A 23,342-nucleotide genomic window follows, 5' to 3' on the forward strand; every position below is an offset into this window, starting at 1 on the left:
GCCTGTGCTTACTGTGTAGCCTTGTTTGGTCTCTCGGCATCCATTGGTTAAAGGGAATGATGTCTTCCAGATGCTTCCAATCTTCTCCGGCCAAGAATCTGGCTGGCCAACTGGGCCCCCACCCTCAGTCTGGCTGCCCATAGCCAGATGGACTTTCCCAGCCCAGCTTCTCACACGCCCACCGCAGCTGTGTCTGTGGTCTTGCCTCATGTGGTAGACAGGGCCAAGCAGGCTCCCCTGTAGACCCTTCCTCATGTAGTAGACAGGGCCAAGCAGACTCCCCTGCAGACCCTTCCTCATGTCATAGACAGGGCCCAGCAGGCTCCCCTGCAGACCCCTCAGTTCTAGGGTGTGCCTTGTTGGGCCTCGTTGGTTTACCAGGCCTCAGCATGAGAGGAATCCTTTGGAAATCACTTGGAAAGGATTTGGTGACCCTCAGCCACCCTCTCAGTCCCCTCTATAGCTCCTCTTCTCTCTCCTTCTTCTTCTGCTGGTGTTGTGAGTATCCTGATGCCTGAATGGGTCTGCTCCTGGTGACAGGGCCTCCAAACTGTTGCACTACACTTGTGACTACTCCATTCTTGGCACTTGCTATATACTGACTTGAATGGATAAATATCAACTTTCTCCTTTCCTTCCTTCCCTTCCCTTCCTTCCTTCCTTGCTTGCTTCCTTCCTTCTTTCTTTCTGTTTTTTGCTTTTTGTTTTTGTTTTTCAAGACAGAGTTCCTCTGTGTAACCCTGGCTGTTCTGGAACTCGCTCTGTAGCCCAGGCTGGCCTCAAACTCACAGAGATCCACCTGCCTCTGCCTCCCGAGTGCTGAGATTAAAGGCATTGCACCATCACCACCTGGTTGTAAATTCTTTCTTATATTTTCATGTCTCAATAAATTAGACCCCAATATTAGGAGTCATTTTTAACTTTTTTCATGTGCACGTGTGTGTACATGTTTGCATGCACATGGGTGCGCTTGTGTGCGGATGTATGTGCATTTACACAGATGCCGGTGCCCATGCATGTGCACAAGGAAGCCTGAAGTTGATGTTTTCCTTGATTGTTTTTCACTCTATTTATTGAGGAAAGTTCTCTCACTGCATCACAGCTCACCCACCAATTTTGCTAGTTTAACTAGCCAGCATGCCCCAGGGATACCCTGCCTCTTCACACCCCGCGATTGCACGTGGTCACCACATTGGCCTAGTGAACTCCAGTTCTTATGTTTATGTGGCAAGCGCTTTATCCAATGAGCTATTTCTACATTCCTCTTTTTGATTTTCTATTTTGAAAACTAAAAATTAAAAAGTCACAGAAAGGGGGTTGGGAATTTAGCTCAGTGGTAGAGCGCTTGCCTAGCAAGCCCAAGGCCCTGGGTTCAGTCCTCAGCTCTGAAAAAAATAAAATCACAGGAAGTTGTGAAAAACCACACAGAGAGATGTCTGTTTCTGAGCAGATAGATAGATGTCCTTTCCCCATTCTGCCCACCAAATGCAACTGAAAACCCTAGACACAGAGACACTGACCGACAGGTGGGGGCCAACGAGTGACTTCCGGGTCTAAGGAGCCCAGGAGGCTGCCATCCAGAACCAGGAACAGACACAAACTAAACTCAGGCCAACAGAGCTAGGCCACTGCAGGCTACCAAGACAGAGTAAGTGGTGTGCTTCTGCTGAGCACAACAGTCAGGGAGTGACTAACACACACACACACACACACACACACACACACACACACACACACACGCCAAACCCTGTGAAGTGTCCAAACTTTCTGCCAACTGGTATTGCGGGGCAGAGAGCAAGACCTCCATTCCTGCCAGGGAGACAGGTGCCTTGCCATGGTGTCAGGAGAGACTGCTGTCACGCAGAATATCAAGGCACCTTTCTTGTTCCTACTAGGAGTCAAGATTCTCATCATGTCCTCCGGTGGCGGAGCTGACCCTCCACCAGCTCCGTGGCTGCAGGCAGGTATTGGTGGAGGCTGGTACAGAGCTGGAACTGTCACTTCCACTGAGCAGTGACAAGGAGCAGACCTCTCCCACCCCAGGTTATCAAGGAAGGCTGAGTAGGAAAGCTGGCCTTCTCCTTCCATCGTGGTAATGGGGCAGCGTCCCCTCCCCCTGCCAGAGCTGCACAAGAAAAAGCCAGCTGCAGCAGGACACTTAAATAAGATCCAGAGTCTCAGCTGAAATATGAGACTGTTCAGGTTTCAACGGAAAAATCACTCATCAGCATGCCAACTGCCAGAGAGATCGCAATCGGAGTGAAAAACGACAAGGAATAGACACAACCATGGGGTAGCAGGCATGTCAGCTTATCAGGCCAAGATCTTGAGGCTGCAATGATAAAAATGTTTCCATAGGCAATTAGTCTGGAAGACAAGAAAAAGGAAAAATAGAGGCTCAACAAATAATCATGAAAGGAAATACATAAACAAATGTAGAAAAATAGAAATTGTCCAGGAAGAATAATAGAAGAAAGACCAGAAGAAAATCCCAGCAGAACCCTGGGGGAGAGTTGTTAATGGGATTCTGTAATAAGAAAGAATAAGAAAGGGGGGTAGAGACGAAATAATTTAAAACTCCCCAAATTAGGGGAATGGCCAAATCTCTGAGAATCTCAGTTAACCTCCAAACTGAAGTCACCAAGACAGCGCTAGGTCAAACTGTCCCAAACTGTAAACAAAGGGAAATACTTGAAAGCAGTGTGCTGCTTTCCTGTGGGATCAGTACTTACTACAGAGTCCTCATCCTAACTGTGGGGTCAGTACTTACTGCACAGTCCTCATCCTAACTGTGGGGTCAGAAGGCAGGCTCTTGACACTCTACAAGACTGAGAGGAAAAAAGTCAACATCTATCCCAGTGAAAATGCGTGTTAAGAACAAAAGGACAGAGTGGGAAGGACGGCCCAGTGGTTAAGAGCACACACTGCTCTTGCAGGACCAGGGTTCCATTCCTGGCACCCAGATCTGACAATTCAAGACAAGCAGTAACTCCAGCTCCAAGTAATCTGACACTTCTGGCTATCCTGGGCTCCTGTATGTACATGCCTGTGCATGTACACACACACACACACACACACACACACACACACACACACACACACACAACTCACTCACACACATGCACTCATACACACCTTCTCACACATGCACACACATACTTACACACAACTGCAAATAAAAAATAAAATACTGAGACATGAGTGGTAAACAATAAGCTCTTTTCAAAAAGAAAGGAAGGAGCTGGAGAGATGGCTCTGTGATTAAGAGCACAGGCTGCTCTTTCCAGAGGACCCAGGTTCAATTCCCAGCCCCCATATGGTGGCTCACAACTGTCTGTCAACTCAGATCCAGGAAATCCAACAGTTTTTCTTACTTCTTTTGGCCCCTCTATGCACATGGTACACAGAGTTACACTCAGGTGCGTGTGCACGCTGATACACACACACACACACACACACACACACACACACATACACACACAAAATTAAGTAAATTAATATTAAAAGATAGGGGGAAAAAAAGGAAAGAAGCTTGTCTTGGTAACACACATCTGTAATCCCAGCACTTGGGATGCAGAGGCAGGCAGATCTCTGTGAGTTTGAGGCCAGCCTGGTCTACATAGCAAGATCCAGACCAGCCAAGGCTACATGGTGAGACCCTGTCTCAAAAGAAAAGAAGGAAGAAGAAGAAGGAGAAGGAGAAGAAAAAAAGGAGGAAGAAGAGGAGGAAGAGAGAAAGAAAGAAAGAAGGAAAGGAAGAAAGAGAAAAGAAATGATAAAATAAGAAATCTTAGATTATCAGGAAGGTAGCCAAACAATAGAACTTTAAAAGAAAATTTCTTAAACTTTTTCTTGAAGCTTGGTTGTTTTTTTTTTTTAACTTTTTTTTAAAAGGTATGGTTGTTTCCTGCATTGTACATCTGTGCGATACATTCATGCTTGGAGCCTGTGAAGGCCAGAAGAGGAATCATGTCTCCTGAGACTGGAGTTACAGATGGTTGTGAGCCGCCACGTCGGGGCTGGGAACTGAACTCAGGTCCTCTGGAAGAGCAGCCAGTGCTCTTAACCACTGAGCATCTCTCCAGCTCCAGTAACTATTATTTTCAAATACCAATACTGCTCTAAATAGATGTGAAGGGAACGCTTGAGATAATTATAAAATGGCCCAATGGTGCCTGTAACCCTAGCGACCTCGGAGGCTGATGCAGAAGGACAGAAAATTCAAGGCCTGCTTAGACTACAGAGCAAGAAAACAAAAACAAACAAAAACTTATGATAGAGAGATTAAAATGAAATTCTAAAAAAAAAAGACAAGTAGCTTTATAGGATAAAAGAAAAAGAAGCAAGAAACAGAACAGATAGAATAAAAAGATGAAAGGTTAGACACCAACGCTGGTGTATCAGTACCTACACCAGCCATGACTGTCTCATAGAGCAATTACAAGACACAGATTAGCAGCGTGAATGAAAACGCAGGCCCTGACTACATGCCCCTTACAAGGGGCTCCCAACTGTAGAGGCAGGTCGACAGCTCACTGACGGAAGAAGATCTATCATGCAAATATTAACCAGAAGAAAGCATGTTGCCGTATGAATATCAGGCAAAGAAGGCCTTGGAGCAGAAGCAGAACTTCCAGAGCCAGGGAGGAGCAGGGTATGAAGGTGAAGGGCCAGGCCCACCAAGGCAGCAACTCCAAATGTGTCTGTACCAAAGAGCAGAACTGCAACATGCTTACAACTGAAAAAGAAAGAGGTTAACTCTGCAGGTTCGTTTGGATCCTTCAATAACCCTCTAGAATGAGGCGGAATACCAGTCAGGAATCACCCTACAGGAGCTAAATAACGCTGGGGCACTCCGCCTTACAGAAGCAGACATGCACAATCTTTTCACTGCTTGTGTAAGGGTAGGTGTGTGTGTGTGTGTGTGTGTGTGTGTGTGTGTGTGTGTGTGGCAGTCAGAGAACAACCTGGGTGTTCCTCCTAGCTTTCCACCTCCTTCAAGGCAGGAGCTCTTGAACTGGCCCCTGGAGTTTCTAGTCTCTGCCTCGTATCTCTCCATAGGAGCCCTGGGATTATAGACATGAGTTACCATGCCTGGCTTTGTGTGGGTTCTAGGAGTTCACACTTACGTTTTTTACTCTTGCTTTACCCACTGAGCTACCTCTGAAGGCTCGACGCCTTTATTCTTCCCGCTTCAAACTGGAATGGTGCCAGCTGTCCTCCAGCACGCCTGGGAGTGTTCAAGGTCAAGTATGAGACCCACCGTCCCCAAGATGAGGTTTCCTTTCACTCCCAGCTTGCAGAGATGTTTTGTCTAGGATGGATGTTGGATTGCGTCAAGTGCTTTTTCCATAGAAATTGAAATGGTTGCATGATCCATGTCAATGTGGTGAGTCATCCCGATTGATTTTCAAATGTTAAACTGATCTTGGAAGTCTGATGATGTGTCCCGCTTCGTCGTCACGACGGGTCGTTCTTTTTATATACTGCTGGATTTGGTTCAACGTTTGGCATTGCAGATTTTTGTGACTGTATTCATGAGAGATATTGGATTGCATTTTTCTTGTTTGGTTTTGGTTAAAAGGGTAATGCTGCCTTTATAGAATGAATTAGTAAGGATCCCTTTTCCTCTGTGTTCTGAGAGAGTTAGTGTAAAGCGAACTTGATCTTTTTCCTCCTGGAATGTCTGACGTAATTCACTTGTTCATCATGGAGTCTTCTTTTGCCTTCACCCCGTCCTAAGGCAATAGCTACATGGTGTGTGTGGAATGTGGAGGCAAGTACTACAAATCTGACTGGTTTCCAGGCCGCGTATAAGTAGGCAAATGGTCTGCAGTATGAATGGGGTTGTGGCGGAAGTGGCAGGCACAGTCAAACGTCTCGAAAGCCCTGTGGTTCCTGCTGCAGCCCTTTCTGCCGTCCCTGGGGACAAGGAGAAGGTGATAGAGGACACTATGAACCCGAAACAGAGACAAGTTGGACTAAACTCCACAGACTGTCCTGCTCCCTCTCTGTGGAGCTGCTCGCTTTAAGGTCAATTGACTGTAGAAACCATCAGTTAGCAGTGGCAAGTGGTAGAGCAGACAGTGAGCGGTAGAGCAGATAGCAATCGGTAGAGTGGATAGTGAGTGGTGATGCACTCCCGCGGCCTCAGCTGCTTGGGAGGGTGGGTAGTAGAATTGCTTGACCCTTCAAACTCGGGGAAAACCAGTGAGGCCCCGTTTCAAACACACAAACACGGACCTGTCTTTCGCCCACCAACCTTAGAACCAGAAGTATAGCGCCGCAGCTGAGTGCTGGCCTAGCATGCACAAGGCCCTGGGTTCCCCCGCCCCCCACCCCCAGCCTCATGACCACAACCACCAATTTCCAGAGTATAGTTACGTCATAGGTGACAATTGGATGAGGTTGGTTACAGGTGTGCAGACCACAGACAACTTCCTAACCTGCCGTTCCCTTCCCCAGGCTGCTGCACACAAAAACCGCTTCACTGAATTCTCTGGGAGGTGAGTTAGAGACTTGCTCTCCCATCTCCAGAGGTGACTGCCTCATGAATAAACAGTTCTTCTTGTGAAATTCATTCCTGTGACTGACATCCTGTGCAGTGGGCAAAGGAGGCCTACTTCTCCAGCATATTCCACCATTGTTGGTTTGAGACAGGGTCTCACTAGTAGCCCAGGCTATACTGGAACTTACTGTACAGCCTAGGCTAACCTTGAACCCACCTGCCTCAGCCTTACTAGTTTGGGGTTACAGGAATGTGTTCTCACACCCAGCTAACACTCCCAGCTCCAACAGCTTTTAGAAATTAAAAACATTATATATTTGTGTATATATGTGCTCACAAGGATTTGGGTCAATGTCTGATATCTCCCACTCTCCACCTTATTTTGTGAGACAGAATCTCTCACTGAACCTAGAGTTTGCCATTTCTAGTAGACTGGCTCCTATACCCCGCTTTTGAAGGCAAGGCAAGGAAATATCATCTGGCAATCTTTCCTTTCCAAAGTGCCAAAACAAAGCAGCAAAGGTGGATAGGCATGGTAGCGCATGTCTGCAATCCCAGCCATCAGAAGCAGAGGCAAGTAGATCACTGAGAGTTTGAAACCAACCTGGTCTATACTGTGAGTTCCAGCCCTGCAGGTCTATAAAGCAAGATCTTGGCTTAAAAAACAGAGTCTAGATTGTAGCTCAGCGGTAGAGTGCTTGCCTGGCATGCACAAACTCCTGATTCAAATACCATGCATAGCATAAAACCAGGCTTGGTGGTATATGCCTATGGTCTTAGCACTTGGGAGATGGAAACAGGAGCATCAGAAGTTTGAGGTCAGCCTGGTCTACATGAGACCCTGTCTGCTCATGGGGACGTGCTACTTTTCTAAACACAGGACCAAGGAGTGTGAGTGCTAGCAAGCACCCCTCTGTTTGTGAAGTGTGGGGCACACAGGCAATAAATCCCTCATCAAAGTCTTGTAGGTGACTTCAGTGGTCAAAGGGATCATTCCTGACCAACGTCTTCTGAGTTCTATGTAACTATGAATCAATTCTTTCTTGTTCCACTTAAAGTCGACCTCATCTCTTTATGGTCTGTTTCATTTTCCATGAAGCTTTGAACAGTATATTTTGATTTTAGAATGAAGTCATAAGACCTTGGAATCATCAACAGATGGTCTCTTTCTAGAATCTGAGTGTGTGTCAGGGGGTGTTTTATTAAAGTGATTTTGCTGTGTAGAGGGAGATTAGGCACAAATGAAGCTTGCCATAAAAAACACACACGCTCTCTGGGGAATGTCTCTGTTTTGATTGCAGGGTTCAGCCTTGGCTGGGTGATGATAATGATATCTTTAACATATAGACAATTTTCTTTTCTGTTTTTCAGTTTGGGTTCGGGTTTTGTATGCTTGTCCTAAATCCAATTTGCCCAAATTTAAACCTTGAAAACTGGCATTGGGAATTAACCATGAGAGACTATAAGGTGGTGCAGACTTCCAATTTGTTTCACGCATTTTGTGCACTCTCGGTTCCAACGTGCTTTTGTGCCAACAGTGAACATGTGCTGGGATGCAGGGTGGGTTTGGAAAGTGCTCGAGACACGTACTTTTAGCTAATCTCATTGCAGGGGTGGGGCAGGGGGTGGGGCAGAAAGAAGGAAACAGCATTTTCCAGAATATTGGCTCAAGAGCAATTTAGCCAATTGTCGGCTTTCAAATGCTTTGGGCAAAGAATTTTTCTTCCCTGGGACAGGCCCTGGGTCTTGCTCATTCCTTCATTTTGAGTCCCTGGCTCAGGGCCCAGCAGAGGTGGATTATTTGAACATGTCTGTTTCTAAGAGATGTGTTAACTGAGCAGGTCCCTAAAAGCAGAAGCCATGCCTCAAGACGAAGGGTGTCTCTGTCTCTCTCTCTCTGTCTGTCTCTCTGTCTGTCTGTGTCTCTCTCTCTCTCCCCCTCCCTCCCTCCCTCCCTCCCTCCCTCTCTCCCTCTCTCCTTCTTTCTCCCTCTGTCCTCCTTTCTTTCCTTCCTTTCTCTCCTCTCCCCTCTCTTTCTTTGAGACTGTGACTTAAGAAGACTAACTGGCCTTGAACTCAGCATGCAGCCGAAGACAACCTTAAACTTCCGGTCCCCTTTACCTCCTCCTCCTGAGTACCAGGATTACAAACTTCTGCCACTACAGCCTGGGTTTACGTCATGCTAAGGGCTTAGGAACCGAACCCAGGGCTTTTTGCATGCCAGGCAAGCTCTCTACATCCTTAGCCTCCCCCTCCCCGACTTCCTTCCTCCAAAATAGAATTTAGAAACTTGGTTGAGACATTGCCTTAAAATTAAAGTAACTGCTCAGGCTACAGAGAGAGGCTTCTGAGAAGGGAGGTCGAGGGCTCCAATGCTGCAGAGTTCCTGAATAGGGATGTCCAACTCTGGATTCCTCCAAAGAAAGAGTCTACTCAGCCAGAGGGTGAAGAGAGGACCGCTGGGGGCAGCTTCCTGGGACATCTTGGTTTCTTCTAAGGACCACAGCCACACGCATCCTCGCTGGAAGGCCTGCATGGCTCCCAGCTGGGGTCACGTGTATCCCATTCTCTGAGTTCCCTTGTCCATTGTGCAATCCTGCTGACGTAGACTGATCTCACCGTAGTCAGTCCTGTCTTCTTCGCAGCCTGTGCGTGCACAGGCATGTGGAAGCCCGAAGTGCATGCCGGGAATCTTCTTCCATTCCTCTTCTGCCTAACTCATTGGGGTTGGGTCTCTTCATCAAACCCAGAGCTCGATGATATGGCTTGTCTTGCTAGGGATCCCACCTCCAGCTCGAGGAGGCTGGAGGTGTCGCCTTCTCTCCTCCTCCTTTCCCTCTTCCCTCCTCCTCTTCTTCTCCCTTTTCTCCTCCTCTCTCCCCTGTTAAGTATTTCCTGCTGGTTTTCTCTGAGTTCCTGTTTCCTGTGTTTTGCTGTGCCTAACCCATTAGTAGACTCATCCCTGAAGTTCTTGATTTTTGAGTTGTAGAATGTTGTTTTGACTGCTTTTCTTCAACGGCTCCAGTTTCCCAAAGCGAAGCCTCACTCTGGTCATTTCACATATATTTCCTTGTCCGCTGATGTCCACATCTGTATCATTCAGTTTCCGCACCTCTAGCTGGCCTCTTCCCTTCACTTCTTGCCAGATTTTTCTAGCTCTTTTGATGTCTAATAATTTTAATGGAATCCTGGATGTTATATGTCAAAAGCAAAGAGGTTCTGGGCAGTGTCACGCTCTTCAGGGATGGCTCTTCCTCCTCTCCTAAAAATGTTTATGATCAAAAGACAGAAGCTAAATATAAAACTGCCCTCTCTAGATAAAGAGGACTGTGGGAAAAGCCCAGACTGTGCCGTCACAGCCTTTTTTTTGACAGGGTCTCACGTAGTCCTGGCTGTCCTAGAACTCATTCTGTAGACCAGGCTGGCCTTAAACTCAGAGAGAACCACATGCCTCTGCCTCCCAAGTTCTGGGATTAAAGGTGTGCACCACCACCACCCGGCTCCTCATAGCCTTTTCACTGAGAACTTGGTGAATCTTTGTTTCCTCTGCCCTTGAAGACTCCTTCTGCTCAGCTCTCTCCACTCCACGTAGGCTGAACTCTGCAGATGTGCTGCTAAGGCATACAGGCAGGTCACCCCAGCCCCTTCCTGAACTCTTGGTGCCCTCTTCTTTTGACTTCTCAAGTATTCACTGCTTTTTTTCTCCCCCTGTAAGAAGCTGGGAGAAGCCCCATCCTCGGCCCTAAGAAGACTAGAGGAAAGCTAGGGAGGTGGCCCAAGTACCAGGACTTAAATCTAGATTGCCAACTCTCAATAAAAGCCAAGAATGGGAAGATATGTCTACAACCCAGCATTGAGGAGGTGGGGCACACAGAGACAGATGAATCCCCAGGTCTCAGTCCACAAGTGTGAGCAGATGGTGCCAATGGAGGCCCAGAACCACCAGTGGAGGGACACATGCACAGCCCAGGGATTCTAGGATGACCTGGCTAAATCCATGCATGAGTCAGACCTTGTTACATATACATATGCATATGCATATGCATATACATATACATATGCATATACATATGCATATACATATGCATATACATATAGTGTATGCCACCATGCCCTGCTTCTACAGAGGTACTGGGGATCCAAATTCTCACACTTGCACAGCAGCACGCATTTTACCCGCTGAACCATCTGTGTCTCCAGGCCTGATTAACTTTTTTTATATTTCTTTTTAATTTTATGTGTATGGGTGTTTTGTCTGTGTACCACATGTGTGTAATATCCATAGATGCCAGAAGAGGGCATTGGATCCCCTGTAACTGGAGTCACAGATGGCTGTGAGCCACTGTGTGGGTGCTGGGAATCGAACTCAGGTCCTCTGGAAGAGCAATCGGTGCTCTTGACTGCTGCGTCCTCTCTTCAGCGCCCCTGCACCAGCTCAGATCTTGTCATTTAACCAGCTGCTTCAAGCTGTTCCGGTGGGGACACGAGCCTGAGGTCATCTACTTGCTGAGTTTAAAACATAGAGAAGAAAGGATGTCTCTGCCTCGTCTGTCCACGTCTTTGCAACCATACTTATAAAACAGCAGTAAACAAGCTTGGCAGGGGTGGTGCATGTGCTTGGGAGGGCAGAGGTCTGAGTTCGAAGCCAGCCTGGTCTATAGAGTGAGTTCCAGGCCAGCCAAGACGGAGAAGCCCTATCTTGAAATAACAAAAAACACCACCAAGCACATGACAGCATCTACTCCATGGTGACCCCAGAGAAGTCTTGATGCAAATCACCAACCTCCAGAGATGGACATGAAGAAAGGAAGCCTTGGTAGGTCATTTTTTCTTAGGGCTTTTAAAATTTCTTTTTAAAAGATTGAAATGTGGCCGGGTGGTGGTGGCGCACACCTTTAATCCCAGCACTCGGAAGGCAGGGCCAGGCAGATCTCTGTGAGTTGGAGGCCAGCCTGGTCTAGAAAGTGAGCTCCAGGACAGGCACCAAAACTATACAGAGAAACCCTGTCTTGAAAAACAAAAACAAACAAACAAACACAAAACAAAACAAAACAAAAAACCCAAAAAATTGTAATTTGTTTCACAAAGTTTGCCGAAATATTTTTGAAATTCCAAGCTTGGTTCTGGTGGATCTACTTAATGCCTTCCTGCAAGATCACATCTTGGGACCTCGTAAATGGGTTATTGTCCCACCTCCACCCATTCAGAGTCACTCCAGATGAGTTGGTGCCCTTGTGAAGAATCCCCACAGCTCCCCTGACCCCTGCCTTCCTCCCCATCAGGACTTTTAAGAGGGTTAAATTTAGGGAGGAGAGGCCACACCTGCCCTGCCCAGTTCCGAGGAAGCTGGAGACAAACAAGGCAAAGTCAAGCCGGGAGGAATTGAGGAGGAAGCCCAAGCCTGTCATCTCAGCTGTGAGGTCTAGAGGAGGCCTCCTCCACGGTGCCCTGGGTGGAGCGCATGCCCAGGAGTGCAGGGCTAGGCACCACTGTGTGATGCTTGCAGGAGGGAAAGCGCCTTAATGAGAACAATGAGTTGATCGTGTGCCAACAGACAGTGAGGAGCCCGTTCCCCTCCCCCACCAGGGCTCATAGAGTCTCCGCACTAACTAACTAACTAAACTAACTAGCTAACTAAAACCTGTGGCAGAGGGGCTGAGACAGCCCGTGTCCTATTCCCGCGTACAAGCTGCTCACAGTGGTGTGTGTCTATAATATCAGCACTGGGGAGGTGAGGCCAAGAAATCCCTGTCTGGGGCTTGCTGATCAGTCGCCTAGCCAAATCTGCTACCTCTTGGTTCAATGAGAGACCCTGTCCCCGCCCCCCCACCAAAAAAAATTAGGTATGTGTGGTGGTGGTGGTTGGAGAAATGACTCAAAGGTTAAGAGCGCTGCTCTCACCTAAGATCCAGATTCCGCTCCCAGCACACACATGGAGACTCACAACTACTTTTGACTCCAGTTCCAGGGCATCCTATACCTTCTTCTGGTTTCTGAGGCCCCCAGGAATGCATGTAGTGCACAGACGTACATGTAGGGATAATACCCATGCCCATAAAATAAAATAATAGTATTTTTTGAAGGCTGAGATGCTGAGGCCTCTCTCCAAGATGTTGCTATCTTTCTGCCTCGGGTACCTTGCTGATCTGCCTCTGCCTGTGGACCTTCTCATACCCTTCTCTGCCAGGGTTCAGAATCTTCGGGAAGACTTCCAAGCTCTCTGCCCATCTCCTCCTCCTCCCCCACCATCATCATAGCCAACTCTTAGCAATGAGGTCCCAAGAGCCCAGTTAAAAACTTCACACACGTTGCCCTCTGGAACCCTCCCAACCCCAGCAGGCAGATGATGTCATTGTGCTTTTTAATGGAGAGGCCACTGTAGCTGGGGCAAAGCAAGTGGCTTGCACAGTTGTTCATCGAAGCGCAGACCTGCAAGAGCGAAGCTTGCCCTTAGCCACCACAGCACACAGCAGCCCAGAGAAAGTGGCCATGGCCTCCAACAACATCTCTAGCCACTCATCCCTGATCCTTGTGCTTTAGGATCCTACCTGGGAGGCCAGGAGAGAACCTTTTTAAATTTTTTTTTATTATCATTACTGTGTGTGTATGATGTGCGTGCCTGAGTGTGGGTGCATGCATACCAGGGCATGTGAGGGGAGGTCAGCAGACAACTTTCAGGAATCAGTTCTCTCCTTCCATCGTGGGTTCCAGGGATGAAGTTCAGGTTGTCAGGCTTGCACAGCAAATGTCTTAACTGCGGAGTCATCTTGCTGCCCATCACATGACAAACGTTTTCAGGGTCCTCCAAGGAACCCCTCACTTCCTGCAGGGTGTGCTTCTCAGGATCCCCACAATTCTTCCTAGGACCGTCTCGTCCTGCTCTCCAGGGCCCAGCACAGACCTGGTGTGTGTGTGTGTGTGTGTGTGTGTGTGTGTGTGTGTGTATGTGTGTATGTGTATGTATGTGTATGCATGTATGTGTATGTATGTGTGTATGTATATGTGTATATGTGTGCATGTGTGTGTATATGTGTATGTGTGTGTATGTGTATGTATGTATTTGTGTGTATGTGTATGTGTGTATATGTATATGTATGTATGTGTATATGTGTGTGTATGTGTGTGTGTACGTGTGTGTGTGTGTGTGTGTGTGTTCACGTTTGTCTAATGAGGGAATCCAGTCCAGTGTGAATGGATCTGCCAGTGGACCTGGAGTGGAGGGAGCACTGATTGATGACTTAATAAGATAATGTTCCCAGTCCAGTCCCTCACCTTTTGACCATCTGTTTTCCCGATGGAGGCAATGAAGCATTGAGAGATGGAAAGGCCAGTACATTCTGAAGTGAGCTGTGAGGTGGGGTGATGGTGCTTCAAGCCTAGGCAGGGACGAGGGCTTCGGACCTGCCCCTTGCTCTTCCAAGTGTATGTGTTTACAGCCTCGGCTATCACAAGGTCTCCTGAAACATGAGCCAATACAAAAGGTCATGAAGTTTCTTCAGAGAACAGTCTAACAGAACCCCCTGCTCCCCACTGGCAGTTCAGCTGAGCAAGTTCACTACATTGTGTGTGCCTCAGGGGTTCCTTCTTTTCTGCAGCTGGAATCTATGAGAAAACTCCAGGCCTTTAATTGGAAGCATGTGTCCTTCCAACAAACAGCAGGTGGCTGGGCCAACAGAGAAAGGTGAGCATCAGAACAGTATGTGTACTTTGACCTGTTCATCCAACTTCTGGGAATCAGTCCTAAAGAAATAACTCCAAATATGGGAAGGCTTATGAGCAGATAAGGCTCCTTGCAATATTTCTCATGACAGCCGGGGAGAGGACACCAAGAGAACGGAGGGATGCTGCTCCACCTGCTTGACTGGTTGATACCCTGAGTGGGAGTGGCCGGGAAGCTCCATGGCAACACAGGAGGGTTGAGGGAAGAGTTCAAGTTCAAAACTATGTACCCTGTGATGAGCTATGGAAGCCACGCATGCACATCAAATACCAGAATGAGCACGCTGCAGCTTTGTCAAAAGGACGGCGTTATAGGAAACCTTTGTTTCCATTTTCCCAATTCTCTGCAATGTGGTTCTGGTTAAAGTATATTGCAAATAAAAAGCAAGTAAAAGCAAAGAAGGAATGCCTAGTTTTCTGAGAGAGAGAGAGAGAGAGAGAGACAGAGAAAGACACAGACACACACACACACACACACACACACACACACACACACACACACACAGAGAGAGAGAGAGAGAGAGAGAGAGAGAGAGAGAGAGAGAGAGAGAGAGAGAGAGAGAGAGAGAGTGTGTTTCTGAGTTGGTGAAAAGCATTTTCTGTAGAATCTCTGGCCTGCTTTAGATTTCTTTTTCTTTCTGCAGACAATGGAAACCTACCCTGGCGGATGTTAATGAACAGAACATGTTCAGGGCAAAAATACTCAGAAAAGAAAGACACACCAATGCCACCTTCCTAACCTGGCTGTGTTTTCTTCCAGGCTCAGTATCCCCCTCACCCCCTGCCTCTGTGTGTGTGTGTGTGTGTGTGTGTGTGTGTGTGTGTGTGTGTGTGTGTGTGTATACACACATTCATGTGCACATGAAGTCAAGACTGATGTTGGTGTCTTCCTCCATCATTCTCCATTTTACTTTTTGAGTCTGGGCCTTTCTCAAAGAGCCTGGACCTTGTCAGTCGGCTGAACTGGCTCTCTAGCAAGCCCCGGGTATCCTCCTGCCTCCACCTCCCCAGAGCTGGGCTTGCAGAAGCCCACGCTGCACCCAGCTTTTATGTGGGTGCTTTGGGTCCTCACGTTTGTCTTTACAGCCTGAGTCATCCCCCTGGCCCTGATAATTCATCTTTATTTTAGCAAAGGCAGTGTATGCACAATCTTAACTTCTGCTTTTATTTTTATTTTATTTAGATAATAGTTTATTTCAACAGCACTCTTGTTTACAAATATGAAGAGTTTTTACCACATTTCAAGTGGGGTGCATTGTATTTATGTGACTGTCCTTATATGACATATTTTCTTATATTCCTTTTTTGTGATTATGTTTCTATGGCGGGTCTCATGGTGATAAATGTTTGTATATAAAGCTCCTGTAGTTGTCCACAATAAACGTGTAAAATCATACAGCTTTCCTTTGGATCAGCACTAACAAATTAGGAAATATGGAAAAATATTCCACTCAGCATAACAATCAATTATAAAATTCTTAGTACTAAAGTAGTAAGGATGGAGATGTGAGTGCAGATCCACAGGTGAGTACATGCTTGGCATGCACAAGGCTCTAGTGCCAGTGTGAGGATGGTGACGGTGGTGATGATGGTGTTGATGGTGATGATGGTGATGATGGTGATGGTGGTGATGATGATGAAGTTCCCACACACAGACGAACCTGGAGGACATTACACTCAGTGAAACAAAACACCCTCAGAAAGAAAAATACCTGTATCTTGTAAGTCATTTAAAAATTACTGAACACGTATGAACCGAATGAATGATGTTTACCAGGCCCAGGGGGCGGGGGAGGAAGTGAGGGGGTTTAGGGCCAAGGTTTCCAAGTTGCAGACTCAGTATTAATAGGTTCAGAGCTCTCTATCGTGGAAGTTTTGCTAGAGAGTAGATTTTAGACACTCTTGCTATCGAGTAGCTAGTTAGATATTAGCAGACTTGGAGGACCAGGGCCTTTCCGTTGTTATCAACAGCCAGCAAAACAAAGATGGGGAGAACAGGGCTGAAATCCTATCTGACCATGGAAGGACATGTGACATCCTGACTTGCCCAGAACCATTAACTAAACTCTACAGCTGAAGGTTTTCTGATAAACAGAGAAGATATAGATGACCCTCTCATAAGAGGCAATTCAAGCCAGGTGTGGTGGCACATGCCTTTAATCCTGGCTCTTGGGAGGCAAAGGTGGGCAAGTCTCTGTGAGTTCGAGGCCAGCCTGGTCTACAGAGTGAGTTCCAGGACAAACAGAGCCACACAGAGAAACCCTGTCTTGAAAAACAAAACCCCAAAACAAAGCAAAAAAGAATTCAAACGGGCCTGTCAATCGCCAGGACAGGACAAAGTCCCTCAGGAAAACCGTCAGTCCTAGAGAGTTCAGACAAGGATCTACCTACCTGCTAAGTTTTTAAAATAAACAGTTTGTAAAACAAAACCTAGAGATGAACCTGCACACGGTTTGTGGTGAGAAAATACAGACGTCAGTGATGGAGGAAAACCAAGACCTAGGAGTCGTGAAGGAGGGAGGAAGGGTCATGCACGCAGCAGGACTGAGGAACCAGTCCCTACGCTCTCAGTACCACTGCCCTTCTAGGCTGATGCCCAGCTTTGCAAGTTCAGAAAACAAACAACTTCCTTTCTGCCCTACTGACTCTCCAGTCCTCTTATGACAAAGCGAGTCCTGGACCCAGTGGGGAGCTGGCTGGTCAATGAGCTCCAGAACTCCACAGGGCTCTGCCGCCTCAGAGTTGGGATTCCAGACGCCCGAGGCTGGGCTTGGCTTTTTATGTGGGTACTGGGATCTGAACTCAGATCCTCAGGCTTGCATGACAAGCCGTTCACCAACCGTGTGCTCCCTAGTCCTTCCATGTGTCTTCTTGAAAAGACCTCAGTCTGAATACAAGGGAACCCCCTTCATGTAAGCACCTCTTATGGTTTTGTCTCCCTACACAATTTCCTGAGGTCCTAAGGGCTAGGATGCCAGCATGTAAATTTAGGGAGACACATCTCAGCCCTCTACCCTGAACAATCACATGGTATTGAGCCGGGTGAGCCCTATGGGAGATGAGAACACAGGTCCAGCCCTGCCAGGGGTGCATGTGAACCCCCATCTGTGGAGTTAGCAGCCACTTCAGGAATCCTGCCTCCCTCTCTGTGAGATCCAGGAGGCACCCTCCTCCTGGACTGCTGTGTCAGTGAAGCGGGATCAAAGGCCTGGCCTGTGCTGGGCCTGGACACATGGAATCCTCAGACAGATGTGTAAGATGGACCGGCCAGGCAGGGAGCTAGGTGTGCAGACAGCATTGTTAAATCCTAATGCCTGCCCCAGGCTGAAAGTCACAGCACTCATGGTCACATCCTTTCTGTGGAGTTCCCTGACTGGTCACCTGCTGAAGTCCTCACCCACTATTTATTCCCAACACTCCCACACCAGCCTGAATATGGTCTGCTCCCCTCCAGCCTCTCTGAGGCCTTTTCCTTTGCTCTCTGAACTTGCTTCATCACTGCCTGTGTTGGGTCACGTCCTCCAAGAAGCTTGCCCTGATTACTTCATGCTTCCTCAGCCCCCAGAATCTGCCCAGTGGCCTAAGGTTATCCCTTGGGCCTAGGGTTATCCCTTGTCCTTGTTGTCCTGTGGAAAACAGTAGCCCATTGAGAGCAGTCACTCCAGGACAGTCGTCCTCCCCACCCCCCATCCCCCGCCCCTGCAACCCTGGATTCCAGGCCTTCTTACCATAATAAGGAATGTGGCCTTTGGGAGAGCCTTGGGTGAAGCTGCAATGTGAGGAGGCCCAGGTGCCAGGGTGGGCTTTGCGGCAGGAGCATCTGCTGGGTGCTATTCATATTTTGCATGTACGGTGTCATTTATTGTTTCCTGCAGCCCACTCAAGGCCACACCATTCTCTCTATGTTTCTTACCCTGGTCACATGACGGCCAATGACCATCCAAAGAAGAAGAGGTCCCCAAAGAAGGAGAAGCTAAAGGGACAGTGAGGGGCCACAGGCTCAAGCCTACTCGCAGCCTGCAGGGTAGCCGCGACCAGGCAGCCATCCAGGGGGGCTGGGGTCTCTCAATGCCTCTCTCGTAAAGGGCTAAGTGGGATGCTGGTCCCGGCAGTGGGTGTAAGTGTCACCTGGGGCTCTCACTGAAGGCTGAGTTTTCCTTAGCTTGTGGCAGCAGCAGGGTAGAGAGAGAGGCTCTTCCTATTCAAGCCTCCACAGGGACTTCAGGGCACAGCAGAAGAGGCAGACTGTCCCTGCCCTCCAGGAACCCATGGGCTAGTGGGCACAGGAGTAGATGGGCTAATGGAGAAATAAAGGAACGTGAAAGGAATTGGAGCCTTAGACTTGGGGGAGGAGTCAGTGCAGGGCAGGGGACATCCAGGCCCAAATGTGGCCAGCATGGGAAACAGGAATGCCTCTGGGAGGTGCATCTTGGCTGAGGCATGAAGGACAGGAAGAAGCCAGCTGCTCAACTGTAAGGCCATGAAGCCTTTGAAGCTGCCTTTGAAGCGGGCTTAGGAATCAGAGAAGCCAATAGTCAGTCAATCGCACCCTCGGCTCCCTGCCTTGGAAGGGCTTCCGTCCGTCCATCCGTCCGTCTGTCTGTCTGTCTGTCTGCTTCTGCTGCACACAGGCAGAAAGCAAGGGTAGGGCTTAGGTGCTCTGGGAGCTGTGCAAAGGCCATGGGGCTGTGAGGGGGGTGTATGAGAGATGTGAGGCTGAGATGTGCCCTGGAGGGGTGGGCTGAGGTCAGGGTGGCCTCTGCTCTCAGAGAACCACGAGTGGGAGTGGTGACGGGGCGGGGAGGGGGGGGGGGACGACAACATGGCTTCAGGCACAGAAATCACGGGCAGCTGTGCTCCAGAGGCTGGGCAGCTTGAAGCCATTCTGTTTTCTAACTTGGGGGAGGGGGAGGACAGGGCGATCTACAAGGCCCAGCCGCGATCTCTCAAACAGATGAAGAGCTGTTTGTGATCAGGAAAGCCATCTGTTAATCTGGCTCTGGAGATGAGACAAAGCTGGACTGTCACACAGGCCATAATGAATGACCTCCTGCTAGGAGCGGAGTGTATGATGGTATGAGTATGTGTCATCTTGCCTGGGACCCAGGGTCAGAGGTCTCTGCTCTCACTCTCCACACGGAACTTCTCTGAAGATCAGCCTCATTTCCTTTCTTTCTTTCTTTCTTTCTTTCTTTCTTTCTTTCTTTCTTTCTTTCTTTCTTTCTTTCTCTCTCTCTCTTTCTCTCTCTCCCTCTCTCCCTCCCTCCCTCCCTCCCTCCCTCCCTCTCTCTCTCTCTCTCTCTTCTCTGTGTAGCCCTGTCTTGGAACTTGCTTGGTAGATGAGGCTGAGGCTGGCCTTGAACTCAAAAATGTACCTGCCTCTGCCTCCCAAGTGGTGATTGCCACTACTGACTGATTCAGCCTCGTTTTCTTAATTCTTAATTTTTTATTTTTATTTTTTTGCAGAGTACAATCCACCATGTAATTTGTGAAGTTTTGTTGACTCTCACATGAACACTTGTGTCTCCCAGTAACATGGGGCTCTTCTTTGGGCTAAAAACAAAAACCACAGAAACCACCATAATTTATTTATTTTTTCTTTTGGTTGCCAAGAAACTCAGGGTCAACTTGAGGTGCAATAACTATATCTCACTAGGTTTCTGGCATAATTGTTAGTTCAATCCAACTATGTACACCACAAGTAGGCTATTGACGGACATTGCATTTTTCTAGATTTTTGCTGTTAAGATAATTCTTCCATTGTGATAACTGAATGAAAGGAAGTAAATCACACAGAGGAGAATACAATGGCTCATAACACATGGTAAATGTTTGGTCCTTTCTGAACATGGAAATTAGACTGTTCTTTGTTTTTGTTTTTTGCTGGTGAAAATAGCCTGTGTGAAGAAATGCTAGCCCACACTGGCTGGGAGACAGAGAGACTCCACTTTTGGGTCCCTGCTGCCTGAATGTGAATTCCTCACTTTCTAGCTTCCAGGGCACCTATGCCAGGAACTACAGAGACAGCCCAGCCCAGAGCACAGATCTCACACTGCCGTAGTTTCTAGCCGAGCAAAACCTGAACATCTCATGACAGGAGAGTGGCCACTCGTTGTACCCATAATAATCACACAGCGTGTTCACTGGGTGTACAACAAAGAGTTTCACCCCGACGGGGACACATTTCTGCACTGGTGTTTGGTAGGAAACAGATGCCCAGATGCCAAGTGGATCTGGGATAGGCGTCAGAGGACATGGAGTCCCAACCCTGTGGCGCCGCTCTCCAGTCTGAGACTCCCGGTCAGAGATGTGAGAGTAAGTAGCCAGCTGTAGTATAAAGCCGCTCCCTGAGTCTCCCACACCCCAGCAGGCTGAGGGCAAGGGCCAGTGCTGCGTGCCTTCATATACTCAGAGAGCATGGAACTTGAAATGCTGATCGAAATGATAGAAAGCACCCTCCAGTGACAGCGTGTCCTGTGGGGTGGCAGTGTGATGGGGCCGAGATTGTTGTGGTGAACTATCATCCTATTCAAAGAGTTGGAGGCTAGGGGATGTTTTAACAGGAAGTGAGGGGGATTACAAAAAGTACTTTGCAACAGTAATCTTTGGCCACAAAGATCAATCCCAAGGGTGGTGTCTGTCCAACGCTGCCGAGGCCTTTGTTAGAGACATCCTTGCAGAAGTTTTTCTGGGCAAGGCTGGGATGGCTTTTGTGCCAGGTTGAGGTTTTGGCAGAGTCTCCTGGGATGGATGGTTCCTGCTACTGGGCAGTCACGTGTGAGAGCCCCTCCTTCAGTCACGCCTCCTGTCGAATAGTTCTTGTTACCAGGGCCCGACAGAAGTGACTCCATGTGAATCTGACAGCCTTCCCTTCCTTCTCTTCTCTCTTTCTTTTCTTCCCAATCCTCTTCCGATTCCACTTCGTCCTCTTCCTTCTTTTCTTCCCCCTCTTCATATTCCATTTCCTCCTTCTCTTCTCTTTGTGCCCCTCCTGCCCACTCCCAACTTTTTTTTTTTTTTTTTTTGAGGTAGCACCTCACTGCGTCTTCCAGGCTGTCCTCACATGCACAGTCTTCCTGCCTTTGCCTCCAAAGTGCTGGGATCACGTGTGTGCCACCCTGAGGGTTAGATGGATACAGGGTAGCCAATGCTTTGCATTTTGTGCAGACTGTGGGAATGCCTGGGGCTTCGGATAGGCAGCCCCTGTCAACATCTGCAAAAAAGCTCAGGCCTTCAGTCTTTCCATGGACATCTGAGAACTGAGGTCCACCTAGAATGGGATAAGGAACCCGAAGTCACAGAGGATTTGGGGTCTGCGGTTTTCCTGACACTAATCTGATGCAGATCATTTTGCAAACAGGGATATTGAGTCTGGGGCTGGGCAGGGGTCGGATAATGGAGAGGAAGTGGGGAGTGATATTGTGCTGCTGTGCCGTGAGGACCCTTTGCTGCAGCCACTGTCCCATGGCTGACAGCTAGTGAGCCACAACGTTCTTGGTGGGGACCCTGCCACAGAAATTTTGCATCCTTTACTTCTCAACCGATTCCAGCCCTATCACCACATTTAACAGAGGATGACTGTAGGCAGATTACCGTCAGCTCCCCAATAATGACACCGAGACTTATCATTAATTAAGAAAGGTTGGCCGACAGCTTAGGCTTGTTTCTAGCTAGCTCTTAAAACTTAAATTAACTCATTTCTATGAACTTACTTTCTGCCTCGTGACTTTATTACCTCATCTCTGTGTTGCCCACCCCGCTTGTTCTGTGTCTCCTGGCATCTCCTGCCTTCTTCCGAGAGTCCTCTCTGTCCCCAAATCCTGCCTAGCTATTGACCGTCTAGCTTTTTATTAAACCAGTCACTGCAACACATCTTTACACAGTATAAAGCAATAGTCCACAACAGAGGACACAGCACACCAAGTGGATGAGTGATTCACACAGGGTCACAGAGCCAGGAAGTGGTCCAGCCTGGATTGGACCTGGTCACCACCTCTAGTTCATCCTGGGGCTTCAGACTGGCCCATTTCCCTGACATCTGCTGCCTGGTTTTCCAAACCACTAGGGGCTTGGGGCAAGTACCTAATAAGTGAGATATGAGAATAGAGAGAACTGGTAGAGACTGGTAAGGGCTGAGCATAGAACTTGGATCTCCTGCCTCCCCTCAGTCACCTTCTCTTAGTCCTCCAAACTCTGCGACAATGATCAAATTCATAACAAGGTACTAAGGAGTCTCCAATCTGCTCACAGTTCAGGGGCCCCTCCTCTCCTGCACCTGCACATGCTCAAGCCTCCCGAAACCATCAGTGCCCAAACCTCTGAGCCTTTGCAGAGGCTGTTCCCTCTACCCTCCTTCCTTTTCTTTCTTGTTATGAGGTGGTTCTCACACATCCGACTCTGTCCTTGACCTCACTATGTAGCTAAGGGGAGGTGACCTTGAACTTCCAATCCTCCTGCCTATACCTTGTAACTGCTGGGATTACAGGTGTGTACCAGTATATCCGATTTATGCTCACTGTTGGGGATCAAACCCAGAGCTTTGGGCATGCCTGGCAAGCATTCTACCAACTGAGCTACACTTGAGGCCTGCCTCACTTCTGGGCGGCCTCCTGAACCAAGGGTCAGCCAGCAGGCTCTTTCCTGGCCTCTCTGCAAACCTCCAGCGTTAGATATCTTTTGAGATGAGGTTTCATTCAGAGGCGCTGGACACAGTGGTGGTGCACGCGTATAGACTTCAGTTACTCATGAGGCTGAGGAAGGAGGGTCCCTGGAGCCCAGGAGGTCAAGGCTTGCCTGGGCAACAGAGCATGACATGCGTATAGACTTTAGTTACTCATGAGGCTGAGGAAGGAGGGTCCCTGGAGCCCAGGAGGTCAAGGCTTGCCTGGGCAACAGAGCATGACATCCCCTTTTCAAAACCGAACAGAAGGGCATATTTTGTAATTGAAGGGCCCGGTAAGTGTTCACGCGCTGAGTATATTAAGGAAACCACTCCTCAGTGGCTGCCTCCAGACATTGCCCACCCCAGGAGCAGCAGTCTCCTAACTTCTGACCTGCCCTGTCCTTCCTACAAACAGACCTATGTAGTAAAAGATCGTCTGTGGCTGGTCCCATG

Source organism: Peromyscus californicus, unplaced genomic scaffold (assembly GCF_007827085.1).
Source record: "Peromyscus californicus insignis strain IS unplaced genomic scaffold, ASM782708v3 Scaffold_20__1_contigs__length_68692818, whole genome shotgun sequence".
Classification (NCBI taxonomy): Eukaryota; Metazoa; Chordata; class Mammalia; order Rodentia; family Cricetidae; genus Peromyscus; species Peromyscus californicus.